At 40.5% G+C, this 14,018-nt stretch overlaps 1 pseudogene; it reads right to left on the bottom strand.

Moving 5' to 3' along the window:
- Window positions 1-896: 896 nt before the first annotated feature.
- Window positions 897-13,759, bottom strand: LOC133763871 (CLIP-associating protein 1-like; annotated as a pseudogene).
- Between the last annotated feature and the right edge of the window lie 259 nt (window positions 13,760-14,018).

Raw genomic sequence — 14,018 nt, 5'->3', positions numbered from 1 at the left:
GTGATTGCTAGAAGATGCCCCATTCTAATAGTGCATCTGAGGGGATGCTGCATTGGCTTAGTGGGTTGAGCCATGGCACCAGCATCCTGTGTGGGTGCTAGTTCGGGTCCTGGCTGTTCCACTTCCAATCCAGCTCCCTGCTGGTGTGCTTGGGAGGTCAGTGGAGGATGGCCTAGGTGCTTGGGCCCCTGTACCCACAAGGGAGATCCAGAAAAGTCTCCTGGATTTGGATTACCTAGCTCTGGCTGTTGCAGCCATATGGAGAGTTGAACAGCAGATGGAAGACCTCTTCTTCAATATAACTCTGCCTCTCAAATAGATAAATCTTTTAAAGAAAATAGTGCATCTAAGTAGTAAAGCAAATAGACAGATGGAGGTCTCCTTGGATTAGGATAGAGCGAAGAACCTGGAACTACATTGGGTCTCCCATGTGGGTAGCAGGAACCCAAGTATTCAAGCCATGAAATGCCTCAAGGGTGTACATTAGCAAGAAGCTGAACCAGAAATGGAGAAACCAAAACAGTATCCAGGCACTCATATATGAGATGCAGGTCTCCCAAGTGACATCTTCACTGCTTAAATGCCCAAGAGAACTCTGATTTTTAAGAATAGTACCCCACACACGTGGTTTGTGGTCTCAGCCAGCTGTACAAGACATACTTAGTATGGGCCCTTTTTGTTTCTTATTCCTCTCATTTTGTAAGATGATTCTAATACAGGTCTTCGTTTACATTGAATACCAGTAAGACCATAAGCAAAAGCTGGAATCAACAATCATGATGCAATAAACATTTGCAGGCCTTCTTGTACAGATTCGGCAGCTGATCAAGGGGCTGGGGAGAGTTCTAGGAGGCATCACTGATGGTTTCTAGTCCACACAGAGACAGGTGCTGCCCTTAGCTGCATGCAGAGTCAGGGGAGGGGGAGCTGTTGGTTCTCCAGGCCCTCTTTCTACGTACATTTAGTAGCTTCATCTTGCTCCCTGTGAGCTGTGTGAGGTGATGTTCCACATCTTCTCTAATGATGGAATAAATTATCACTAAGCAAAACCTGCTTCTTTTTTTGACAGGCAGAGTGGACAGTGAGAGAGACAGGGAGAAAAGTCTTCCTTCCATTGGTTCACTCCCCAAATGGCTGCTATGGCCAGCGCACTGCACTGATCCGAAGCCAGGAGCCAGATGTTTCCTCCTGGTCTCCCATGCGAGTGCAGGGCCCAAGGACTTGGGCCATCCTCCACTGCCTTCCCGGGCCACAGCAGAGAGCTGGACTGGAAGAGGAGCAACCGGGACAGAACCAGAACCCCAACTGGGACTAGAACCTGGGGTGCTGGCGCCGCAGGCGGAGGGTTAGCCTAGTGAGCCATGGCGCCAGCCAAAACCTGCTTATCACTAAGCAAAACCTGCAACACTATGTTGGTGTTGTCATAACCATATAGCAAGATCAGAATGATGTCTGTCAGGAGCTGCAGCCAGGATTCCTTGAGAAGGAAGAGAAAGGGGGTGGGGGAGGAAGAGAGGGAGGGAAGCAGGGAGAGAGTGAGAGAGCCTGAATACCTGCAGTGGGGCAGAGCTGAGTCTGAGGCCAAAACCAAGAGCTGAAAACTCGATCTACTCAATCTACATTGCTTTCATGAGTGGCAGGAAACCAATTACTTGCTTGACAATCACTGGATACCTCCCAGCATCTGTATTAGCAAGAAGTTGGAGTCAGAAATAGAGCGGGCATAGAACCCAAGTACTCCAATGTGGGATGCAGGCATCTTAACCTGCACTTTAACTGCTACACTAAATGCCTATCTCCAGTCTGCCTCATGATGGCTGTGATGTTGATGGGATAGTCAGCCCTCTGGATGCTGGGGCAGAGCACTTCAATGCACTGATCCGGGCAGATGGAGTCACCTTGAAGGCTGTCACCTCCTTATGAGTCTCAACATTTATTTTAAATCTTGCTGTTTCTTTCCTAGGATTTTCCATAAAACTCTCAATGCTATTGTCTGAATAAAATGTTCTTTGTCTCCCAGTGTCTCCAGCAGCAACAGCAGCAGGATGGTCTTGGAGTATTCCTCTGTGTGCCTGGGCTGTCTTCCCACATGATCCTGAGCAGCCCCAGCCCAGCGCCTTTCCATTCCTCCAGCTCTCCTTGTGGTGGGACAGCTCTATCAGAATGCCAGCTATCAGGTCAGAATGGCTGTTGGATACATACTGAAACTGCTCCACATCATCATCAAACATGGCTTCCTTCAGGGCTGTTTTGTCATAGTCATCTGAGTAGGGATATGGACTGCACTCTGATGTACATGACCCAGGTGAGGCATGAGGAGCTGAGTGTTGGTGAGGGAGTTTTTATCATCCAGAGTTGTCCTGCCTCCTTCCACTTCCCAGCAACCCCAGCCCTCAGTTGGTTGGGGGAGCTCCTCCATCATGGGGCACAATATCACAGTCCTTTCTGCCATCTTCTTTAATTGGCTCATTTAGATTCTCTTAGCTTCCAAAACTAAACTTCTCGATGGCTTCTATCACTCCATGCAAAGAACTATCAGTTTCTTTCTAGACAGGTTCTCTGCATCATACCCCAGGATGCTTTGAGACGGCCACTGTGGGAACAGTTGGTGGGTGAGATCAAGGGGCTGGTCCTGCTGCTTGGGTGCTGCTTGGAGATCCCATCCCTGTGTTGCTGGAATTCTTGGGATGGTTATGCAGGAGTTTGGCAGCACCATCCTGTAATGTTTTAGGCAGGAAACACAGTAACATGGTAAATTCAGGAGCGTTCAGCACAATTTTGCTCCTTTTCATGTGAACTGTCTAGTTCTGTTGTTCGAGTAATGATTCTAGAAACAGCAAGCCTTGTCTCATTAGTGTTTCCAAAATCTGTTAGATCTGTATCTCTGACCAGTTTTGTAATATATTTCTTTTTTTAAAACTTTTATTTAATGAATATAAATTTCCAATGTACAGCTTATGGATTACAATGACTTCCCCCTCCAATAACTTCCCTCCCACCCACAACCCTCCCCGATCCTGCTCCCTCTCCCCTTCCATTTACATCAAGATTCATTGTCAATTCTCTTTATATACAGAAGATCAATTTAGTATATATTAAGTAAAGATTTCAACAGTTTGCACCCACATAGAAACACAAAGTGAAACATACTGTTTGAGAACTAGTTATAGCATTAAATTAAAATGTACAGCACATTAAGGACAGAGATCTCATATGAGGAGCAAGTGCACAGTGACTCCTGTTGTTAACCCAACAAATTAACACTCTAGTTTATGGCGCCAGTAACCACCCTAGGCTCTCGTCATGAGTTGCCAAGGCTATGGAAGCCTTCCAAGTTCGCCGACTCTGAATATATTTAGACAAGGTCATGAAAGACAGGGTGAGGATAGTAACCAATGATCCTAAGAGTGGCGTTAACCAGGTTTGAACAATTATACAGCATTAAGTGGGGAAGAGGACCATCAGTACACACAGGTTGGGAGTAGAGCCATTGATGGTAGAGTAGAGGTTATGATTACGAGGGAATGAGGCCCAAGTACGATAGACAGGGTCTAGAACAAAGGACAGAGTCATTATTAGAGGAGCTAAGAAAGGTGCTGTCTAAGCTACAATTAAGATTTCTGATTTAGAGGTAAATAGAACCTGACAGAAGGGGCCTGGTAATAATCTGGTGGGCATTAGGCCTTGTAAGTTAAGAGGCCCAGACCTATCTATCTCTTCACATGGGGTATATCCTAAGGGAGGTGTGAACCTCCTAGGGGAAGGCACTCTGTTGACTTTCATTACTTGGCTGGGCTGGGAGGAGAGCTGGCCAGGTAAAGGCAGGTGGCATCTCTAACAAGAAATTTACAGTTCTGCCTGCAATGTTGCTGACCCTACTTGGCCGTCCCATCAGCTGCAGTGGTCACTTTGGAAGTTGGGCTGAGTGAAGGGCTTTTCAGCTTAGAGTCAATAAGATCTGTGGCTCTGACCTGGGCATCCTTTGACTCCAGGGCAGGTCCATTTCCAGTGATCCAACTCTTGGCAGAGCTGCCAGGGCTCTTCACAAGCTGACTTCTGCTGAAGCCCAGGCTTACCACATTGAAAGCCACTGCAGTGGACTGGCCTGTTGGGTCTCCTTGAGGGCAGATCACTGTACAGATTAGCCATTTATAGGCCTGCCACCCATTGCTTCTGATGCCTAGCTTTCTTTTCCTCCTGGTTTGTGTTAAAGCAGACCAGAGGATGCAAGTCAAGGGAGTGCCCGTGTCCCATCTCTAATCTTCGGTGGCCTGAACTACAAGTCTATAGTCACAGGCATGTTCTGTAGTAGTTTTTCTAAGGTAGACAATGCCCATGAGGAAAATTATATTCTCACTTTAAAACTTTCTTTCCCTTTGGTCTGAAAGGGAGGTTTTTTCTACTTACTGTATACTTCACTGATGGCGAAGTAAATCTAGCTATGAGATTATTATTTAAGCTCTTATTTTGGCTATGCTATTACAGAAAAATGTTAGCCATCTCTTTTATAAGGTCTAAAGATTAAATTGTGCATCCTATAGATTCCTTCATAATAGAATTAGTTACCTACCTTGAAGAGAATAGAGAAATGAAAGAACAAGTTGGGCTTAGAATAGAGAAATGAGGGAGCAAGTCCTAGATTGCTTGCTGACAATAGCAATATCACATGAATACTTAGCAAACAGTTTCAACCATTAGATAACAACTTTAAAAAACATTTACCAGAAGGTCCAATGCCTTCTATAAATTTTAAGAATCATGCATTTGGAAACACCTCTTAAATATCTAACATGGTGTAGTTTGTTTAACCAGTAAACTTAAGCACAACCGTATAAAATGTTTTTAGTTTCTTTCTACCAACAAGTTTAAAACATATGATACAGAGATTCAGGACACATCAATTAAAATGTATCTTTGATTAAATTTAGCAGCTTAAATTTATGGACAATCTTATCTATAAGCCGATTAAAATAAAATTCTTAATAAAATTTTCCCATGTGGACATACAATATGTACACATATGTAACATAACATAATAGACCAATATACCAATTTTAATAATAGCTTTTAAAATTTTTAACTCTTTTTGTAGATTGCCAATTGATTTGAATTGCTTTTTCTTTTTAGTAACCTCAGTTAACCATACTTTCTCTCAGTTGGTACTGTTAATACATTATTGGCTTCATCTGTTTACAGAGCCATCCCAAAGTACTGAATACAATAGAAGTGGCTGGAAAAAGTCCATAGGAACCTATAGGAGGACAGCTAAACACAGAACCAACAATACTTTAGTTTTATGAGCAGCACATCCTATATAACTGTGGATGACAAAAGACTTTAAGTCGCCATGTTTAAAATTATAAACTCATCAACCAACAAGAGGCACTTGCTTCCTTCACAGTATTTTTGAAAGCACCTGTAGGATTTTACAAGTATTTAACACTCTAGGCCTCTGGGGCTTTCTCATTAAGATAACTATCATGTCTAGTAACACAAAATCATTAGACTTTTTAATTCTCAAACATTTGTATTAATAGCACTTTCCATTATAGAAACTTAAAGTTTGGTACCACATCACATCTTGACAGTACTTCTAATATAATCCAAATAGCCTGATTAGTTGGTGTCTCTATAAGATGAGAGACATAGGTCCTTCGATTTTTTCAGTTGGGCCCCAACTGGAAAAACCAAAGTCCAAGATTTACTAGAAATTTTAGAGTCCAGATTGTTTGGAACTTTGCTTTTTTGAATGCCTGTCAAGAATGCCAAGAAGGCTCAAACTCCAAAATATCTGGTTGAAATAAGATTCCTTAAAATCATGACATAACATAGACCAAATTTGATCATTGTTACAAGGTGATTATTCAAATCTTTGAAAATAAGCACATATTTAAATAACCCATAGCTCTTGATAAAAATTCAGCTGTTTTTGAACAATTAGAATTTAACAGACATCAAGAGAACATAATAGATTACTTTAATACATTGCTTTAACAGAGCATCAGAGTTTAATTCTATGTCAAAGAGAAATTGAGCTTCCTGTGATCTTTTGCTGTGAGGCTTCCTTCCTTTACCTTCTTTCATATTGATGACCATGTTTCTGTGTTTCTGTGTGTAACACATCTTTAAGCATCTTTTGCAGGGCAGGACGAGTGGCGACAAATTCTTTCAGTTTCTGTTTGCTATGAAAAGTCTTAATTTCAACTTCATTCACAAATAAGAGCTTTGCAGGATATAATATTCTGGGCTGGCAGTTTTTCTCTCTTAGTACCTGGGCTATGTCTCGCCATTCCCTTCTAGCTTGTAGGGATTCTGATGAGAAGTCAGCTGTGAGTCTAATTGGAGATCCTCTAAGAGTAATCTGACGTTTCTCTCTTGCACATTTTAGGATCTTTTCTTTGTGTTTCACTGTGGTGAGTTTGATTACGACGTGTCGTGGTGAGGATCTCTTTTGGTCATGTTTACTAGGGGTTCTATAAGCTTCCTGTACTAAGATGTCTCCAGCCTTCTCCAAACCCGGGAAGTTCTCTGAAATTCTCTCACTAAAAATGCCTTCTAATCCTTTCTCCCTCTCCATGCCTTCAGGAATGCCTAGAACCCGAATGTTAGGTTTTTTAATAGTATCCTGTAGATTCCCGACAATATTTTTTAGATTTCTAATTTCCTCTTCTTTTCTTTGGTTTTCCTGTTTCCTTTCCTGTTCTCTGTCTTCTAAGTCTGATATTCTCTCTTCTGCTTCACCCATTCTGTTTTTAAGGCTCTCTAATGTGTTTGTCATTTGATCTATTGAATTCTTCATTTCATTATGATTTCTCGTCACTATCACAGTTTCATGTTCTACTAGTTGTTTCATTTCATTTTGATTCCTCCTTAATATTTCATTTTCACGAGAGAGATTTTCTATCTTATCCATTAAGGATTTCTGTAGTTCAAGAATTTGTTTTTGAGAACTTCTTAATGTTCTTATCAATTTTTTGAGATCCGCTTCTTGCATTTCTTCTATCTCATCATCTTCATAATCTTGAGTGGGGGTGTCTTTTTCATTTGGGGGCATCATAGTGTCTTCCTTGTTCTTGTTACCTCGGTTTTTGCGTTTGTTGTTTGGCATGTTGGAGATATTTGGTTTCTTCACTGTGGTGTTTTTTCTTGTTACACTATGGCTCTATATTAAGTGGACTGTCTGCTTTCAGTGGAGCCTTAGAGGCTTGAGATGAGTGTGGACTGAGAGCTGTGTTTGGTTCCTCAGGGTTGAGGGTGTGTCAAAGAGGACACTCCCAGGTTAGGCGTGGTAAATCTCTCTCTCTTTCTTTCTTTTTTTTGATTCAAAAGGGAAGTAATTCCGCACAACTGAACGTAATTGGAGGTATTTAGCAGGTGAGTGATATACCCACAGGACCCAGAGATTAGAAGCTCTTTCCCAAGGACCACACAGGGAATCTCTGCTGCCCTCAGTGTGGGCTCCAATTCTCCTGCAGTCTCCCACTGGGTTGCCAAGTTAGATGCTAATCTCCTGTTATTTCACCCCACCCCCCAGAGTCAGGTTTTTCTGCTAGGCTCAGGGCCGGTGCAGACCTGAGGTCGCCCTGCTTATGACGTATGTCCAAAATGGTGACTGCTCTTTGTCTTGTTAGCCTTTGAGGGGTGAGCGGAGAGAAACTCGTGTCCGTATCGGTCAAAAAAAATTTTTTTTTTCCTCTCTCTTCTAGTTAGCCTGGTGAACTTTTCCCCACGGAGTTTCAATCCTCGTTCCCTCTAGTCTCCTCTTTCCGCTTGCCTGCTGGTGTCTCGGGCTATTGAGGTTCGGCTCACCTCATGTTCCAGCGCTGGTGCGTTGATTCTGCCGCTGGTGTCCCGAACTTTGGCTCCCACACTCTCCACGCAGGTCCACTGTGAATCACTAGTTCCAGAAGAGTTTCCTCTGCTGTTTCTTCCCCTACTCTTCCTTGACCCTGCAGTATCTCCACTGTTATGAAACTGTGTCTTTCCGAACTATCAATGTGCTCCCTTCCTATTCCGCCATCTTGCCACTCTCCCAATTCTCTTTATATACAGAAGATCAGTTTAGTATATATTAAGTAAAGATTTCATCAGTTTGCCCCCACACAGAACACAAAATGCCAAATACTGTTTGAGCACTAGTCATATCATTAATTCACATTGAACTACACATTAAGGACAGAGGTCCTCATGGGGTGTAAGTGCACAGTGACTCCTGTTGTTGACTTAACAATTTGACACTCTTGTTTAAGGTGTCAGCAATCTCCCCAGGCTCTAGTCATGAGTTGCCAAGGCTATGGAAGCCCCCTGAGCTCGCCGACTTTGATCTTATTTTGACAAGGCCATAGACAAAGTGAAAATTCTCTCCTCCCTTCAGAGAAAGGTACCTCCTTCTTTGATGGCCCATTCTTTCCACTGGGATCTCACTCGCAGAGATCTTTCATTTAGGTCCTTTTTTTTTTCCAGAGTGTCTTGGCTTTCCATGCCTAAACTACTCTCATGGGCTCTTCAGCCAGATCTGAATGCCTCAAGGGCCGATTCCAAGGCCAGAGTGCTGTTTAGGGCAACTTGCATTCTATGAGTCTGCTGTGTATCCTGCTTCCCATGTTGGATTGTTCTCTCCCTTTTTAGTTCTATCTGTTAGTATTAGCAGACACTAGTCTCGTTTATGTGATCCCTTTGACTCTTAGACCTATCAGAGCCATCAATTGTGAACTGAAATTGATCACTTGGACTAGTGATGTGGCATTGGTACATGCCACCTTGATGGGATTGTATTGGAATCCCCTGGCACATTTCTAACTCCACCATTTGGGGCAAGTCCTATTGAGCATGTCCCAAATTGTACATCCCCACCCTCTCTTATTCCCACTCTTATATTTAACAGAGATAACTTTTCAGTTAATTTTAAACACCTAAGAATAATTGTGTGTCTATTACATAGCTCAACCAATGGTATTAAGTAGAACAAACAAAAATACTAAAAGGAAAAAGTATTAAATTGTACATCAAGAGTGATGATAAGGGCTGATCAAGTCATTGTTTCTCATAGTGTCCATTTCACTTCATCGGGTTTCCTTTTTGATGCTCAGTTAGTTGTCACCAATCAGGGCGAACATATAATATTTATCCCTCTGGGACTGGCTTATTTAACTCAGCATGATGTGTTCCAGATTCCTCCATTTTGTTGCAAATGACTGGATTTCATTGTTTTTGACTGCTGTATAGTATTCTATGGAGTACATATCCCATAATTTCTTTATCCAGTCTACTGTTGATGGGCATTTAGGTTGGTTCCAGGTCATAGCTATTATGAATTGAGCTATAATAGACATTGAGGTGCAGACAATTCTTTTATTTGCTAATTTCATTTCCTTTGGGTAAATTCCAAGGAGTGGAATGGCTGGGTCATGTGGTGGGCTATATTCATGTTTCTGAGGAGTCTCCAGACTGACTTCCATAGTGGCTTTACCAGGTTGCATTCCCACCAACTGTGGGTTAGTGTGTCTTTTTCCCTAAATCATCTCCAGCATCTATTGTTGGTAGATTTCTGAATGTGAGCCATTCTCACAGGGGTGAGGTGAAACCTCATTGTGGTTTTGATTTGCATTTCCCTGATGGCTATTGATCCTGAACATTTTTTCATGTGTCTATTGACCATTTGGATTTCCTCTTTTGAAAAATGTCTCTTGAGGTCCTTAGCCCATCTCTTAAGTGGGTTGTTTGTTTTGTTGTTGTGGATTTTCTTGATTTCTTTGTAGATTCTGGCTATTAATACTTTATCAGTAGCATAATTTGCAAATATTTTTCTCATTCTATTGGTTGCCTAATCACTTTCCTGACTGTTTCTTTTGCAGATCAGAAACCTTTCAATTTGATGCAATCCCAAATGTTAATTTTGGCTTTGACTGCCTGTGCCTCTGGGGTCTTTTCCAAGAAGTCTTTGCCTGTGCCTCTATCTTTCAGGGTTCCTCCTATGTTCTCTAATAATTTGATGGTGTCAGGTCATAGATTTAAGTCTTTAATCCCTGTTGAGTGGATTGTTGTGTAAAGTGTAAGGTAGGGGTCTTGTTTCATGCTTATGCATGTGGAAATCCAGTTTTCCCAGCACCATTTATTGAATAGACTGTCCTTGCTCCAGGAATTGGTTTTAACTCCTTGATCAATATAAGTTGGCTGTAGCTGTCTGGGTTGATTTTTGGTGTTTTTATTCAGTTCTATTGGTGTATCCATCTGTGTCTGTACCATTCTGTTTTGATTATAACTGTCCTGAAGTAAGTCTTGAAATTTGGTATTGTGATGCTTCCGGCTTTGTTTTTGTTGTACAGTATTGCTTTAGCTGTTCGATATCTCCTGTGCCTCCATGTGAATTTTAGCATCGTTTTTTCTAGATCTGAGAAGAATGTCTTTGGTATTTTGATTGATACCACATTGAATCTATAAATTGCTTTTGAAAGAATGGACATTTTGATGATACTGATTCTTCCAATCCATGGACATGGAAGATTTTTCCATTTTTTGGTATCCTCTTCTATTTCTTTCTTTAAGGTTTTGTAATTCTTACTGTAGAGCTCTTTGACATCCTTGGTTAAGTTCATTCCAAGGTATTTGATTGTTTTGTGGCTATTGTGAATGGGATTGATCTTAGAAATTTTTTCTCAAAGATGGCATTGTCCGTGTATACAAAGGCTGTTGATTTTTGTGCACTGATTTTATCTGCTGCTACTTTGCCAAATTCTTCTGTGAGTTCCAATAGTCTCTTAGTAGAGTTCTTTGGATCCCCTAAATAAAGAATCATATCATCTGTAAAGAGGGATAGTTTGAGTTCTTCCTTCCCAATTTGTATCCCTTTAATTTCTTTTTTTTTTTTTGCCTAATGGATCTAGCTAAAACTTCCAGTTCATAACTTCCCTTGACTGTGTTGAAGAATGTTACTTATAAACCTAGTTTGAGTTTCCATCATGAAAGGGTGTTGTATTTTATCAAATGCTTTATCTTCATCTATTGAAAAAATCATATGATTTTTCTTCTGCAGTTTGTTAGTGTTATATTCACATTGATTGATTTATGAACGTTGAACCATCCCTGCATACCAGGGATGAATCCTCCTTGGTCTGGGTGGATGATCTTTCTGATGTGTTGTTGAATTCTTTTGGACAGAATTTTATTGAGGATTTTTGCATCTATGTTCATCAGGGAAATTGGTCTGTGATTCTCTTTCTCTACTGTGTCTTTTTCAGGTTTAGGAATTAAGGTGATCCTGGCTTCATTGAAAGAATTTGCGAGGATTCTCTGTCTTTCAATTGTTCTGAATAGTTTGAGAAGAATTAGAGTTAGTTCTTCTTTAAATGTCTAGTAGAATTCATCAGTGAATCCATCTAGTCCTGGGCTTTTCTTTTTTGGAAGTGTCTTTATTACTGATTCAATTTCTTACTCGCTTATGGGTCTCTTTAGGTTTTCTATGTCTTAATGGTTCAATTTCAGAAGGTTGTATGTGTTCAGGAATCTATCCATTTCTGATAGATTTCCCTGTTTGCTGGCATACAAGTCCTTGTAGTAATTTCTGATGATTCTTTTTATTTCTGTGGTGTGTGCTGTTACATTCCCTTTTTCATCTCTGATTTTATTGATTTGAGTTTTCTCTCTCCTTTTTTTAGTTACTTGGGCCAATGGAGTGTCAATTTTGTTTATTTTTTCAAAATACCAGCTCTTCATTTGGCTGATCTTTTGTAATTTTTTTTTGGATTCAATTCTGTTGACTTCTTCTCTAATTTTAATTATTCCTCTTCTCCTACTAGTTTTGGTCTGTTTTGCTGTAGTTTTCTAGATCCTTGAGATGCATCGATAGCTCTTTTATTTGGTGCCTTTCCAATTTCTTTTTTTTAACTTTTTTTAATGAATATAAATTTCCAAAGTACAGCTTATGTATTAATGGCTTCCCCCCATAACTTCCCTCCCACCCGCAACCCTCCCCTTTCCTGCTCCCTCTCCCCTTCCATTCACATCAAGATTCATTTTCAATTCTCTTTATATACAGAAGATCAGGTTAGTATATATTATGTAAAGATTTCATCAGTTTGCACCCACACAGAAACACAAAGTGTAAAAATACTGTTTTAGTACTAGTTATAGCATCACTTCACATTGGACAACACATTAAGGACAGATCCCACATGAGATGTAAATACACAGTGACTTCTGTTGTTGACTTAACAATTTGACACTCTTGTTTGTGGCATCAGTAATCTCCCTAGGCTCTAGTCATGAGTTGCCAAGGCTATGGAAGCCCCCTGAGCTCGCCGACTTTGATCTTATTCTGATAGTGTCATAGACAAAGTGGAAGTTCTCTCCTCCCTTCAGAGAAAGGTACCTCCTTCTTTGATGGCCCTGTTCTTTCCACTGGGATCTCACTCACAGAGATCTTTCATTTAGGTCTTCTTTTTTTTTCCAGAGTGTCTTGATGTAGGCAGCTGTTGCTATAAACTTTCCTCTTAGCACTGCTTTTGCTGTATCCCATAAGTTTTGATATGTTGTGTTGTTATATTCATTTGCTTCCAGAAAGTTCTTCTCTTTTTCTTTCTTCTATGACCCACTGTTCATTTAGGAGTATGTTATTTAGTCTTCATGTGTTTGCATATGCTCTAGGGATTCCTGAGCTGCTAATTTCCAGTTTCATTCCACTGTGGTCTGAGAAGATGCATTGTATGATTTTGATTGTTTTGAATTTGCTGAGACTTGCTTTATGGCCTTGTATGTAGATCAATTATTTTTAAACCATTAATTCTCTGATCACAATCATACCTGTCCCCTATAAAAGTCCTCATATTTTATTTATGGATTCTTTAATATTTCAGCTGGAATCTGTACTATTCATAAATAAGTCTACTTCATCCATTGCACCAGTGCTTCCTTTTCAACTTTGGGCTGAGGTTCAATAGTGGATGACCCAAGCCCACCAGTGTTCCCCATTCCAGTGTTTCTCCAAGAAATTGGTGGAGCTTTGGATAATGTAGATCTGGTAAAAGATGGTAGATGGTGGTAACTGTTACCATCTGTAGGTTCTTCATCATCGAAGGTTGTATCATCACAGATCATGTCTTGTTGTCTTATTTTTTAGCTTCATCAAGTTTTGTAAAAATCACAGTCAGCTTGAACTGTGGCAATCCTTTTTGTGGAGATCTGCCTTCACATGTTCTCCTGTATGTACTTACATTTCCACAAAGCTGCTTGTCACTGAATCTCAAACATGACTGTATCTGACTAAGTTTTGCCACGTATGTGTAAAATTTTCTTTGTGTTGAGTATATGCTCCAGAGGCATTGAATGTTGCAATAAGGGGGATAAAGATGCCTTCTCAAGTACAGAAATTCTCGTGTTTGGTGCTTCTGAGCTTTTTGTCCCAATTATACTGGGGATTAGCATCTGATGCATGATCTTTAGCAGCAATATTTGGGTCTTTCTCCCTCAGATTTTTACCATCTCCCAGTCTGCCCATTTGACTTACCACTGTGGCTATTTGTGCTTTCAACAGATGATCATGCAATTTCATCACTAGGAGGGATAGGATGTCGTGCCCACAGAAATATTTTTTAATTGCTAGAGTTCACCAAAGAGGTAGTAAGTCTATCCACAAATTTATCTGACATGTTTAAGGTCAACTGGCTTCCAAGAAATAGTTTATAATTTCTTGATCAACCTGCAGTTGTCTCTATACATCTTCTTGCAACACCTGTGCCAAGCAAAAATCCAAGGGAGACCCCATGGTGGGATTCAGATCTGGATCTAGCAAACACTAAAGGACAGTCAGGAAGACTCCCTCATGGCAGACATATCCAGGAGTTGCTGAATACTGCTACTTTGGATCTTAAATCTGTATTATTTTTCAATTCAGAAATGAGTCATTTTGTTGAAAATCACATAATAGAGTACTATTACATTTCTTCTTTTTAGAGATTGGTTCCTGATTTATGTAACTATAAGTATTACATTTCTAATATACTTGGGTTTACCATTTTATTGAG

This window comes from Lepus europaeus, chromosome 7 (genome assembly GCF_033115175.1).
Source record: "Lepus europaeus isolate LE1 chromosome 7, mLepTim1.pri, whole genome shotgun sequence".
NCBI classification, from domain to species: domain Eukaryota; kingdom Metazoa; phylum Chordata; class Mammalia; order Lagomorpha; family Leporidae; genus Lepus; species Lepus europaeus.
The sequence above is the reverse complement of the archived record's forward strand: the minus strand, read 5'-3'. Positions and strand labels throughout refer to the sequence as shown.